Source organism: Ranitomeya imitator, chromosome 3 (genome assembly GCF_032444005.1).
Source record: "Ranitomeya imitator isolate aRanImi1 chromosome 3, aRanImi1.pri, whole genome shotgun sequence".
In the NCBI taxonomy this organism is placed as follows: Eukaryota; Metazoa; Chordata; class Amphibia; order Anura; family Dendrobatidae; genus Ranitomeya; species Ranitomeya imitator.
In genome coordinates this window covers 422861508-422876798 of record NC_091284.1, presented here as the reverse complement: position 1 = coordinate 422876798, position 15291 = coordinate 422861508, and the positions used below count along the sequence as shown (strand labels likewise).

General features: G+C 41.7%; 1 protein-coding gene across 5 annotated transcripts in view; it reads left to right on the top strand.

The window, feature by feature from the left end:
- BCAS3 (BCAS3 microtubule associated cell migration factor) overlaps positions 1 to 15291 on the top strand; it is a 1718074-nt gene that overhangs the window by 1502257 nt on the left and 200526 nt on the right. The window lies entirely within an intron of this gene.

Genomic DNA, 15291 nt, shown 5'->3' with positions numbered 1-15291 from the left:
GCAATTTCAATATGGCAGCCAGGGCTACATTCTGGAGGATGATGTATAATAATGATGTCCATTTATTAACACTTACTGGGACTCAGACACTGTTCATGTTTTGTGCGCATAATGCAGAAAGCCGCTCTAGGTTTATTTCTCTAGTTCCATAATGTGATGGAATGCTTTTTCTCCAAACATAAAGCAAAGCATTATCTATATTTTAGTCACCTAAAGCAGAGAATGCCCCATAGCTTACCTCCTTTATGGGATCTAGTATCATTAGTCTACGATGGTTTATAGCCTTATTGCAAGGTGATAAAATGTATAATTCTCCAATTTGTACTGTTCTCTTCCTTATTGTTATGTCGTGCAAAAACCACAACATGGTGGCTCAGTGGTTAACACTGTAGCCTTGCAGCACTGGAGTCCTGGGTTCAAATCCCGGTTAGCGAAACGTTGAGCCTTCTCCTGGGACAATGTCAAATTGTCCACCACATGAGTCCAAATCTGCTGCAACCTATCCACCACAGTATCTACACCAGGACAGTCCGAAGACTCAACCTGCCCTGAAGAGAATGGAAACCAGAATTGCAGAAAAACGGCGAAACCAAAGTAGCCGAGCTGGCCCGATTATTAAGGGCGAACTCAGCCAAAGGCAAAAAGGACACCCAATCATCCTGATCAGCAGAAACAAAGCATCTCAGATATGTTTCCAAAGTCTGATTAGTTCGTTCGGTTTGGCCATTTGTCTGAGGATGGAAAGCCGAGGAAAAAGACAAATCAATGCCCATCCTAGCACAAAAGGATCGCCAAAACCTCGAAACAAACTGGGAACCTCTGTCCGAAACGATGTTCTCCGGAATGCCATGTAAACGAACCACATGCTGGAAAAACAACGGCACCAAATCAGAGGAGGAAGGCAATTTAGACAAGGGTACCAAATGGACCATCTTAGAGAAGCGATCACAAACCACCCAAATGACCGACATCTTTTGAGAGACAGGGAGATCCGAAATAAAATCCATAGAAATATGCGTCCAGGGCCTCTTCGGGACCGGCAAGGGCAAAAGCAACCCACTGGCACGAGAACAGCAGGGCTTAGCCCGAGCACAAGTCCCACAGGACTGCACAAAAGAACGCACATCCCGTGACAAAGACGGCCACCAAAAGGATCTAGCCACCAAATCTCTGGTACCAAAGATTCCAGGATGACCCGCCAACACCGAACAATGAACCTCAGAGATAACTCTACTAGTCCATTTATCAGGGCAAAGTTTCTCCGCTGGGCAACGGTCAGGTCTATCAGCCTGAAATTTTTGCAGCACCCGCCGCAAATCAGGGGAGATGGCAGACAAAATTACCCCTTCTCTGAGAATACCCGCCGGCTCAGGAACACCCGGAGAGTCGGGCACAAAACTCCTTGACAGGGCATCAGCCTTCACATTCTCAGAGCCCGGAAGGTACGAAACCACAAGATCAAATCGGGAGAAAAACAGCGACCAACGAGCCTGTCTAGGATTCAACCGTTTGGCAGACTCGAGATAAGTCAAATTCTTGTGATCTGTCAAGACCACCACGCGATGCTTGGCTCCTTCAAGCCAATGACGCCACTCCTCGAATGCCCACTTCATGGCCAACAACTCTCGATTGCCAACATCATAATTGCGCTCAGCAGGCGAAAACTTTCTAGAAAAGAAGGCACATGGTTTCATCACCGAGCCATCAGAACTTCTTTGCGACAAAACAGCCCCTGCTCCAATCTCAGAAGCATCAACCTCGACCTGAAATGGGAGCGAAACATCTGGCTGGCACAACACAGGGGCAGAAGAAAAATTACGCTTCAACTCCTGAATAGCTTCCACAGCCGCAGAAGACCAATTGACCACATCAGCACCCTTCTTGGTCAAATCAGTCAACGGTTTAGTAACACTAGAAAAATTACTGATGAAGCGACGATAAAAATTAGCAAAGCCCAGGAACTTTTGCAGACTCTTCACAGATGTCGGCTGAGTCCAATCATAAATGGCCTGGACTTTAACAGGGTCCATCTCGATAGTAGAAGGGGAAAAAATGAAACCCAAAAATGAAACCTTCTGAACTCCAAAGAGACACTTTGACCCCTTCACAAACAAAGAATTAGCACGAAGGACCTGGAACACCATTCTGACCTGCTGCACGTGAGACTCCCAATCATCCGAGAAGACCAAAATATCATCCAAATATACAATCAGGAATTTATCCAGGTACTCTCGGAAGATGTCATGCATAAAGGACTGAAATACTGATGGAGCATTGGAAAGCCCGAATGGCATAACCAGGTACTCAAAATGGCCCTCGGGCGTATTAAATGCTGTTTTCCATTCATCGCCCTGTTTAATACGCACAAGATTATATGCCCGTCGAAGATCTATCTTGGTGAACCAACTAGCCCCTTTAATACGAGCAAACAAATCAGACAGCAGCGGCAAAGGATACTGAAACCTGACTGTAATTTTATTAAGAAGGCGGTAATCAATACAAGGTCTCAAAGAACCATCCTTCTTGGCCACAAAAAAGAACCCTGCTCCTAACGGTGATGATGACGGGCGAATATGACCTTTCTCCAAGGATTGCTTTATATAACTCCGCATAGCGGCGTGTTCTGGCACAGATAAATTGAACAGTCGGCCCTTAGGAAACTTACTACCAGGAATCAAATTAATAGCACAATCGCAATCCCTATGAGGAGGTAGGGCACTGGATTTGGGCTCATCAAATACATCCCGGTAATCCGACAAAAACTCCGGGAGTTCAGAAGGGGTGGATGACGAAATAGACGAAAATGGAACATCACCATGTACCCCCTGACAACCCCAGCTGGACACAGACATAGATTTCCAATCCAATACTGGATTATGGACCTGTAGCCATGGCAACCCCAAAACGACCACATCATGTAGATTATGCAACACCAAAAAGCGAATATCCTCCTGATGTGCAGGAGCCATGTACATGGTCAATTGGGTCCAGTACTGAGGCTTATTCTTGGCCAAAGGCGTAGCATCAATTCCTCTCAATGGAATAGGATACTGCAAGGGCTCCAAGAGAAAACCACAGCGCCTAGCAAACTCCAAGTCCATCAAATTCAGGGCAGCGCCTGAAACCACAAATGCCATAACAGAATAGGATGACAAAGAGCAAATAAAAGTAACGGACAAAAGAAATTTCGACTGTACCGTACCAATGGTGGCAGACCTAGCGAACCGCTTAGGGCGCTTAGGACAATCGGAGATAGCATGAGTGGAATCACCACAGTAAAAACACAGCCCATTCCGACGTCTGTGTTCTTGCCGTTCAGCTTTGGTCAAAGTCCTATCACATTGCATAGGCTCAGGTCTATGCTCAGATAATACCGCCAAATGGTGCACAGCTTTACGCTCACGCAAGCGTCGATCGATCTGAATGGCCAAAGACATAGACTCATTCAGACCAACAGGCATGGGAAATTCCACCATGACATCCTTAAGGGCTTCAGAAAGACCCTTTCTGAAAATTGCTGCCAGGGCACATTCATTCCACTGAGTGAGTACAAACCACTTCCTAAACTTCTGACAATATATCTCTACCTCATCCTGACCCTGACACAGAGCCAGCAAGATTTTCTCTGCCTGATCCACTAAATTTGGTTCATCATAAAGCAATCCAAGCGCCAGAAAAAACGCATCAACATCACGCAATGCCGGATCTCCTGGCGCAAGGGAAAATGCCCAGTCTTGAGGGTCGCCACGTAACAAAGAAATAATGATTTTCACTTGTTGAACAGGGTCACCTGAGGAGCGAGGTTTCAAAGCAAGAAACAATTTACAATTATTTTTGAAATTCAGAAACTTAGATCTATCCCCAAAAAACAAATCAGGAATTGGAATCCTAGGCTCTGACTTCGGATTCTGAACCACAAAATCTTGAATGTTTTGTACCCTTGCAGTGAGATTATCCATCCAAGAGGACAGACCTTGAATGTCCATATCCACACCTGTATCCTGAACCACCCAGAGGTCTAGGGGAAAAGAAAGGCAAAACACAGTGCAAAGAAAAAAAAATGGTCTCAGAACTTCTCTTATCCCTCTATTGAGATGCATTAATACTTTGGGCCACCTGTACTGTTATGACCTGGTGGTTAGGACAATAATGGACCAGGTGGGTAAGAGCACACGGAAAGACCTGATAGTTAACAATAATACAGGACAAGCTCTGGGACGTGGGAACTCTGCTGACCGCAATCCCTAATCCTATCACACACACTAGTAATAGCCGTGGATTGCTCCTAACGCTCCCTATGCAACTCGTCACAGCCTAAGGAACTAGCTAGCCCTAAAGATAGAAAAATAAGCCTACCTTGCCTCAGAGAAGTTCCCCAAAGGAAACGGCAGCCCCCCACATATAATGACTGTGAGTAAGATGAAAATCACAAACACAGAGATTAAATAGATTTAGCAAAGAGAGGCCCGACTTACTGAACAGACAGAAGATAGGAAAGGTGACTTTGCGGTCAGCACAAAAACTACAAAAAAAACACACAGAGGGCGCAAAAGACCCTCCGCACCGACTCACTGTGCGGAGGCGCTCCCTCTGCGTCCCAGAGCTTCCAGCAAGCAAGACAAAAATCAAAATAGCAAGCTGGACAGAAAAATAGCAAACAAGTGAAAAACAAGCAGGAACTTAGCTTCTGCTGGAGAAGACAGGTCACAAGAACGATCCAGGAGTGAACAGACCAATACTGGAACATTGACAGGTGGCATGGAGCAATGATCTAAGTGGAGTTAAATAGAGCAGCCAGCTAACGAATTAACCTCGTCACCTGTGGAAGGAAACTCAGAAGCCGCAGCCCCACTCACAACCACCAGAGGAAGCCCGTGGACAGAACCAGCCGAAGTACCATTCATGACCACAGGAGGGAGCTTGACAACAGAATTCACAACATATCCCCGTATTTGTTTGGGTTTCCTCCAGATTCTCCGGTGTCCTCCTACACTCTATAGCCATACTGATAGGGAATCCTCAGTCTACTAAACCGCCGCACGACCAGCTCTACCCTCTCCTACTGTATCCTCACCCATCACCTGTAGATTGTGAGCCCTCGCGGGCAGGGTCCTCTCTCCTCCCGTACTTGTGCGTGCCTTGTATTGCTCATGTTTATTGTACTTGTCTATGTATGCCCCTTTTTTCACATGTAAAGCACCATGGAATAAATGGCACTATAAAAATGAGTAATAATAATCTATATTGTGAGCCCAAATCGGGACAGTGATGATAATGTCTGTAAAGCGCTGTGGAGTAAGATAGCGCTATATAAGCAAAATGTAATAAATTAGTTGACATAAAATCCCTTTTCTACATTAACAATGAGGGCTAAGAGTATGTTCACATGTCACGTTTTTGGCGCTTTTTAAAATGTTTCATTTTACTGTCCCAGAGTGAATGAGATTTCTGAAATCTCACGCACACGTTGCTTATTTTATTTTTGCCGGTTTGAAGCAGTTTCAAATCTGCAGCATGTCAATTCTGTTTTTGCAGCTTTTTCACACATTCTAATAAATGAGAAAAAAATGCATAAAAAATACACCAAAAACGCAGTAAAAAGCATGTTTTTTTGTGCAATGCTTTTCCTGCCAAGAAACACGTTTTTGATACAGAAATATCTGCAGCAGATACTTAAAGGGACACTGTCACCTGAATTTGGAGGGGACAATCTTCAGCCATGGAGGTGGGGTTTTTGGGTTTTTGATTCACCCTTTCCTTACCCGCTGGCTGCATGCTGGCTGCAATATTGGATTGAAGTTCATTCTCTGTCCTCCGTAGTACATACCTGCAGCAGGCAATCTTGCCTTGCACAGGCGTGTACTATGGAGGACAGAGAATGAACTTCAATCCAATATTGCAGCCAGCATGCAGCCAGCGGGTAAGGAAAGGGTGAATCAAACACCCCAAACCCCCGCCTCTATGGCTGAAGATTGTTCCCTCCAAATTCAGGTGACAGTGTCCCTTTAACATGTTGATGTACCTGTAGAGTCCACTTACACTGATTGATCAGCAGCACTAGAGGACCCCCGATTAGCAGACATTTACCAATCAGCTGTTGTTTAATAGCCTGTTATGCATGTAGTACATGATAAATGATGTGTACTGACAGGTCTGTAAGGCCACGTTCACATGTTCAGTATTTGATCAGTATTTTACCTCAGTATTTGGTCAGTATTTTACATCAGTATTTGTAAGCTAAAACCAGGAGTGGGTGATAAATACAGAAGTTTGATTGTTCCACTCCTGGTTTGGGCTTACACATACTGATGTAAAATACTGACCAAATTCTGAACATGTGAATGGGGCCTAAAATATCTTTCAGTGCGCAAAGGCTGCCATTGTTCTTTATAGTGTGAGTCCTACATACCGATGGTAATGATGATCTTTTCACCTGTTTAACAAGCTTTTTACTCATTCATTGATTGATCGGCAGCCTCTTTACACTGAAGGAGTCTCGTGAACAAGTGTTATAAAGAATGCTCCTTCCTAATAATTTTTAATTCAGTGTTAATGTAGTTTAATTGTTCTTACCCTGTCCTGAGTTGTAGATACCTGAGTTGTTCCAATATGTATCTACATACCATTTCCTCCTAAAAGTAACAGTATCTTTGCCGGTGTATAAGATCACTTGTCCTGGATTATTTGGATCCAATTAGAGGAGTGAATGTCAACAAGCAAGAATAACATAGATGTAGTTATTTTATTGTATTTATTCAGTACATATTTGGTTGGTGACAAGCTTTCAGGTCTAAAATGCTGTAATAACAGCAACTGAACAACTGTATGGGAAAAAACAATGTCTATTAGATTGATAGACGTACACAGACAAGCAATAGGGTAACAATTTGCAAGGCTGCAGAGCTAACCACTAAGCCACCGTGCAAAGTTCAATGTTTTGAACTTTTGACTTTCAGGCTCCTTATCTCACCATCTACTACTGCTTTAGTCACACTAAACGACTTACCAACGATCACGACCAGCGATACGACCTGGCCGTGATCGTTGGTAAGTCGTTGTGTGGTCGCTGGGGAGCTGTCACACAGACAGCTCTCTCCAGCGACCAACGATCAGGGGAACGACTTCGGCATCGTTGAAACTGTCTTCAACGATGCCGAAGTCCCCCTGCAGCACCCGGGTAACCAGGGTAAACATTGGGTTACTAAGTGCAGGGCCGCGCTTAGTAACCCGATATTTACCCTGGTTACCATTGTAAAAGTAAAAAAAAAACACTACATACTCACATTCTGATGTCTGTCACGTCCCCCGCTGGCGTCCACAGGGTTAAAACTGCTTTCGGCAAGAGCGCTGCTAATGCACGCGCTGCTGCCGAGAGCTTCCCTGCACTGACTGTGTCAGCGCCGGCAGTAACAGCGTCTGCTCTGCTTTACGGCCGGCGCTGAGATAGTCAGTGCAGGGAAGCTCTCGGCTGGAGCGCGTTTTAACCCTGTGGACACAGGGGGACGTGACAGACATCAGAATGTGAGTATGTACTGTTTTTTTTTTTACTTTTACAATGGTAACCAGGGTAAATATCGGGTTACTAAGCGCGGCCCTGTGCTTACTAAACCCGATATTTACCCTGGTTACAAGTGAACACACCGATCCAGCGATGACAGCGGATGATCAGCGACCAAAAAAAGGTCCTGATCATTCCCCAACGACCAACGATCTCCCAGCAGGGGCCTGATTGTTGGTCGCTGTCACACATAACGAGATCGTTAGCGGGATCGTTGCTTTGTCACCAAAAGCGTGACGTTGCAACGATATCGTTAACGATATCGTTATGTGTGACTCCAGCTTAACATAATTTTATAGTCAATCATTTTGACTATCTGATACATAAATTTGATTTGCAACTATTTAGCATGTGATTAGTTATGCAGATTTTTGTCATGTCGCTGCATTGTTACTGTTTTGCTCCTGGTGGTGTAAAAATCGTTTTCTTCCTGTATATCACAAAATACAACCTTACAACATTCCTTAATAGCTCAGTGTGTTATTAAGTTGATTCCCAAGTGAAAGGTCATTGGTTCAAATCGAGGATCAGCCATGAAGAAGATTTCGTAAGAAAAGAGAAACTGCATCTTCCAGGTCATCGATAACTGTCTCTCGGCCAAGAAAATTGCCAAACTACATCATGTGAGTGTCATGACAGTTGGAAGAATATGAAATGAAGTCTGCCCATCTATTCAGAAGCCAAGAGGTGGATGTCCAGGCAAAATATCGGAGTCAACAAGTCGGCTCATCACAAGGTCTATAAGTTCTGGTGTGAGAATCACAGCAGTGGAGTTGGCTCGTATGCTTTGCAGTAGTGAGATCACAGACATCCATGCAAGCACTGTGTGACGCGCGTTACACTAGTCTGGAATGGTGGCCCGAAAAAAGGTGAAGAAGCTTCAACCTCAATATTGTCATAAGAAGCGTTGGCTTGAGTTTGAAAAAAGTACAAAAAGTATATAGTAGAAGATTGGAAACGGAGCGATGAGATGAAAGTCAGCAGACTATGCTCTGATGCGTGCAAATGGGTCTGAAGAAACAAGGGGAAAAGGTGATAATGGATTGAGAAATTGAAATTGAAGGAACTGTGGAGGAAGTCTGATGATTGCTGTTTCACAGTTAAAGGCATTGGATACTTGACCAGGATCAATGGTGGCTCAATACTGAACTATATGTGAGTAATCCTACAAGATGAGTTACTGCATACACTTGAGTACTATGGGTATGGAAAGGACTACATAGAGTTCCAGGAGGACAACGATCCGAAGCATACATCAAGATTAGCGAAGAAATGGTTCAATGACAATGAAGTAGAGATGCTGGATTGGCCCCCACACCTCAACCCAATTGAACACTTGTGGGTAGAGTTAAAGAAAAAGCTGTATACATGATCAAGAGAGTTCACCAGTATGCACCAATTTTGTGATCGTGTAGAAGAGACTCTGGATCAGATTTCGGTTGAGACATGATTGAATCTTAATGAGAGCATGCCCAGAAGGATTCAGGCAGTGTTGAAAGACAAAGGTGGATTTAAAAAATACTAACAAAATAATAAAAATAAATTTTAATTTTTAAGAGTAAAACAGTAACAATGCATTGACATGACAAGAATCTGCATAACTAAAAATATGCAAAATAGTTGCAAGTCAAATTTGTATATGAGATTGCCAAGATCATTGTCAATAAAATGCTGGTAGTCTCACGTTAGAAGCAATTAGTGGATGATGAAATATGGAGCCTGAAAGTCAAAAGTTTAAAACATTGCTATCCTTTTGCTCATCAGTGTAGCTAATAGTCCCACGGACTTTAAATGAAGCAACAGTATGCATGTATGACCACTACTTTATTCATACTCCTCCAGAATGGGGACTAGTGACTTGTTCTAGTGATTAGCAGAGGTCCCATTGGTGTATGAATATATTTCTAGGAATTCCCTTTTAGACACTTTTAGAGTTTATTCAAGTATAGGTAAATTGTTTGAACACAAATGAAAACACAAAATAATAAATTATATTAGACTATTAAGGAGTATAATCAAAGACCACAACAGCAATGTAAAAGTAGTATGCCTAGTGGTTCTAGTATATATCTATTATATGACACTCATTATAAATGGACCTATTGATTTTTTCCTGGAACATCAACCTCAAAGTGTTTCGGCACAGCCTTTCTCAGGAGTCCTGCCCATATACCATACACTAGTACTATTAGGGCTCGTTCAAACTGGTGTATATTCATATATCTCTCATGCGAGAGAATCAGACCAACAGTTTGATCCAGGTGTCTCTCTCTCGCTTTTTCTCCCTCTCTCTCTCCCTCTCTCTGTCTCCTTTTCCCATGAACAGGAAGTCCAAACTCTATCCCCAGGTTAAAAAAAAAACAAAAACAGATCCAGCAAAAGAAAACGGATCCGTTGCATCAGTTTTTCACAATTTGCAACGGATCCGTTTTTTCAAAAATTTGCTGGATCCTGCCTGATGGCAAAAAACTAATGTGTGAAAGTAGCCTTATTGTTACTTCTAACATTATTGTTTTACATTGTTGCTATAACCTTCTTTCTCCCGATTGCTTCCTCACTGTGTGATTTACTTTTAAATGTTTTAGTTCATGTACAAATAAAGCTTTTGGTATTTCTATAGTACGTTTTAGGCATTTTATTTTCTATTATAGTATTAAAGTTATAGTATTGGAACAAACTGTTTGTATCCAGATATTGTAATTTTAGATACCTGTCATACTCTCAGAAAAATTTGGTAGTTATGTCACCTTATGTAAATTATAACTGACAGCATCGGCTTTGTACATTAAGCTATTAGTGTGCTTGCTGTGTATATTTCTAAGTACACACTACCACATAGTCTGCAGTTTGGGCATAGTCACTGCACATGCTGAGATCATTGGGGTTCATAGAAGATAAGGGATCCCAGTGCAAAAGATTGAAGGGTTTGTCTGGCCTTGAGGTACAAGCCTGTAGTCTGTGACTGCAGACTTGCTAAAGCTCACAGCGCACATTGTATGCTGTGAGAATTCTCTGATGCTGGCTCTGGGAACGGGTGATCATGTGAGCTCAAGTATGCGATTTGCATACTTCTGCTACATTACGACTAGATGTGTCTGGCTTAGCTCAATTCACTTGCATTGAGCGAGGCCTCGCACGTCTAGTCTACACGTTACCGCATTTATACCAATCGCATACTTGTGTCCTACCAGCTGCTCCCAGTGCCAGCACGAGAAAATCCTCACTGCGCTTATCAATGTCACATAGAGTGATGGCAGACTTATATCCCAAGGCTAGACAACCCCTTTAAAATTAGGCCCCTTTCTGATCTAGCAGAGGCATGGCCTACCTCTTTGGTATGTGCACATATACATTATGATAAAGATAAATGAAATGTGATCAGGATACATTTAGAATACATTTAGAACAACTTTTGAATCTAATGAAGTAGATTATGAAGCTGGCACATTATATGGCTGTCGGCTGAGCGTTGCTGCAGCCAGCAGCCATCTCGACCATTTCACCCACACACAAAGGAGCACTTGCTTAGCCAAGTGAACTTGTGTTTCCTTTGAGAAAGTCGCCAACAGACTTGTGTGCCTGTGGCTTATCTCCATGAGAGCACAGTAGTCGGCAGTCCGATCGACATCTCACGCAACAATCGGCATCTCCACCATACACATGTTGGCAGAATCTGTCGATATCAGCGGGTTTGGTTGACTAAGCGGTAAGGGGGTCTTAAGTTATAAGTCATGTCTCTTATCGTTTCCTTAAAGTTTCATGAGTTAGAGCAGCATTCTGTACTTTAGAGCTGCTTTTCATTCTGGCATGGGAGCAGGATAGAACTACGAGTCAACCATGTTGGAGAGTATGGTAAGCTGATTTTGGTAAACCTGTTTACATGCATACAGAAGTATTTCTCAGCATTTTCCTTCCCTGCATCTATTCATGTCTATCAATCTAGTGTATCTTAGACCCATTCTCAGACCTTTCCAGTTGAAAGTTTCATTAGAGGGACACGTCATACCATAATTTTTGTAAAAATGAAGGCAATTAAGGTAAAATTGAGATTTACAACTTTTTCACATTAATGCTCACCTGAACATTTCGAATTGAAAGCATGCATTTGACTTATTCATATTAAGGTTTTTTCCGTTGATGGGCAGACCACTTGTCTGCTCCGTTTGGCAACCTAAAGACTTCTGACACCACATACTGTGATATAAATCTAGCCAGACATGTTTGTTAAATTATATGTTTTAGATTGCTAGAAAGGGCTCACATCCAGTTTGATGCAAAGCATAATGCCAGTAGAGGAACCTATTACTGGTAATGAAATGTAATGTATATGCTTGTAAACAGATAAACATTCTGTCTCCGAGCCTGGAAATTTTCTGTACTTAAGAGGTTTATTCAATTAACCGTTTAAACTTTCATTATATTTTGCCATTTGCTTGTAGATTCTCATACATTTAGAAAGCTTTAGGAGAGAAATTTCAGCTGGTTACTGAACGAAGCTAGCTGAAATGATGAGAGAAATCGGAATTAAAGACGTATATTGCCAAAAGCGTTAAGGAAATCTTTCATCAAAATATGATTTTAGTGCTTTGCACACAAAAGAGGTTGAGGAAACAAAATACGTGATTTTCATTTCATTTTGTAAAGATTTATTTCCATTATTTTCCATTTATTAGTATAAAAATATCCAATAGACTTTGTTTACATGATTTGGGGCCATGGCAGCAGTATGCCTAAAGATGGGTGATGCTGACACCTCTTCTCCCAAACTGCTGCTTCTTATCGAAAAATCCTACTATGATTGCATTTTCATATGTAAAAATTACAACTTTGATCTGTACAACATGCATCTTGCAGACTTTACCTACACAGTACCAGTTATTAAAACCCACCCATAATTTACTAATTTAATGCTATCTACAAGTGCACACTTTGATATGCTACCGTATTGTGTTCAGGGCATAATATAAGTCTTTGTACATATTATTATGTTATATACAAATCCATTTTAGAACATCTAAGAAAAATATGAAATCACCGGGATTTTTTTTTACCCTCTCATTTTATGGTGACAGACAGAGGTGAAGGGGACTTCATGTGTTGCCACTTGTCCTCCTGCACATATCTCTGCTTTGTACATGAGATCTTAGAAGAGCACTTGGGTGTCACCAGTAGCCCAATTCTGGTGAGAATTTTTTTATATTGTCTATAAATTGAATTGAATTGTATTTTCTAGGGAAATTGATTTTTTTTTATTCCTATAGGACAATTATTAAAACTGATTGACCCTCTACTGATTCTCCTATTTTTCTGCATTCCATCACCTCCATTTTATTTATTCGAGTTTATTTGCTGGAGCTATCTTTTCCAAAACGTCATTAATATTCATTTCTGTGCAAGAGTTTAAGCCCTCCATTCAGTTTAGATAGCTGTTGGCCGATCGTTCAGTTAGCAACTATCTCACTTAACTATTCCATACAGTATCAGACTGAAGTGCAAAGGGTCCACCAATAACATTGATTCTGGGGGGCCCTCTGTCCAGCTTCTTGCAAAAACAACCTGACCCTAATACAGAAATGTACTTATGCTTCTATATAATAATAATGATCTGGGTTGGCTGTAAGTAGTGGATCACTTGCACTAGCACTGATCATGTAGGTGGATGGAGACCCACTTCTTCACGGGGGCCCACCGTTGTATTATCTTGTTTCTCGGTGTCCTTTTTGAGCCTACTCTCATATCACAGGAGCGTAAGCTCTGATGAATGCTAACTCTGATGAGCGCTCTTGTGTTCTCTATGATAGTTGATAGGCAGTCTGAAATCAGACTTCCCAAATCTTTATCTCCCCCAACCAGTAGCACACAAAAAAGAAACTTCTCTGCAAGAACAATAGATGGGCCCTTTGCAGTCCAATAGCCCATCATAATGCACAGTTCAACTGCTTCGGAGGTGGATGTAGGATTCTGTATATGTTGCACCAATAGTATATACGCCCCGCCTCAACATCATCTGTAGTTCAACTTTAGTCTAATGTGTATGGGGGCCTTTGCTGATATTTGTGTTTTGTTATTATGCCATGAAGATATTCTATTGTAGATGGTTATTGCAATATAGATGCTTGTCTACTAAACTTTATAATGATCTCCACTTCACTGCATTGTCTTCTTTACTAGACCTTTAACAAACAAAAGGAAAATATGTAGCATTTGTTATTTGCCTGATAATTGCTGATCTATTGCAGTACCAGCTATTTCTGCAGAGTGCACAGGTCCCTACATATATATATGTGTCTCTAAAGTCCCCAACCACAACTCACTTTTACTTGTTTTGTTACACGTATCTGGTTTCTAGCTTACAGCTCATCATTGATTCTGATAGATTTGTATGTTTCAGTCTACTGTGATACATGGCTGCTCATGTTATGATTGCCTGTACCGTCTTGACCCAGCTAAGATATGAACATGAAAGATGCTGTTTTCTCTAATCCCTCACCAGCTGTTTCAGTCATTACTAGAAAACATTTCTTAAGTATTTGGGCAGGTGCAGGAAGGTTCAGGTAGCTCCTTTGCATGCTGATGGACAAAATAGTTTAGACTGGTCAAACACACTGGCTCCTTTTAAACACAGAAAGAAATTACATACCTGAACAACATATGTCATTTAACCTTAAGACCTTACACTGCTTTAACCTTTTTAAATACTTAAAAGTGAATCCAGGCACAGTTGTTAAAGAAACATCTTCTTAGCATAGATCAGTCATGGTTGTCTTGCATTTTGCTGCATTCAAGGTAAGGCCCTCTAGACAACAGAGAGGGCACGTTGTAATTTGTGAACACAAGTCCCAAGCTTTTTACAGAGCATGACTCTTTTCTTCTAGGATGAGCTTGTTCCTTACATGTTTGCTTTCTAGCTAACAGGTGAATGGTCACAGTCGGCAATTCAATTCTTAAAAAAAGACCTAGCAAACATTGTCTTGAAGTGTTTGCTGAGTGAATTTTCACTTGGGTTGTTATTTTGTTTGCTGTATGCTGTTAAGAGGAGTCTAAAGCTATTGACTAGAACAGACTGCACATCGCAGATGGAAGAAAATTGGTATTGTAGATGTAGGTGTGAAAATAGATCTGGAGTCTAGTAGATCCCAAAATAGAGCATGTCAAAGAATGAAAGAAGAGGGGGGTAACATATTAACATTGAGCTTACATTGATTTACCTTTTTTGTCTATAAATGTAGCACAAAATTGATTAATTTAGTCCTTTGGACGGAGGTATTTGCCTACATGTTAATGCGACATGGGGTATATTAGGGACAGCCGACGAGTAGCCACTGTCAAATTTTTAGGGTGCCAACCTCCATGTCATAGGTACGGGTGAAGTATAGGAGAAATTGTTGCCAAATAAACCTCCCTCCATCCCTTCTCTCTGTGTGGGTATATATATACAGGGTGGGCCATGTATATGGATACACCTAAATAAAATGGTAATGGTTGCTTGGTATCAACTACCTGTTTGTGGCACATTAATATATTGGAGGGGGGAAACTTTTCAAGATGGGTGGTGACCATGGTGGCCATTTTGAAGTCGGCCATTTTGGGTCCATCTTTATACTTTCCAATGGGAAGAGGATCATTTGACACATTAAACTTATTGAGAATTTCACAAGGAACTTCTTCCACAGTTAGTGTTTGTCAGCCATCATTCTAAGTTAATCTCTTTACATCTCTGGTCAGGGTCGGAC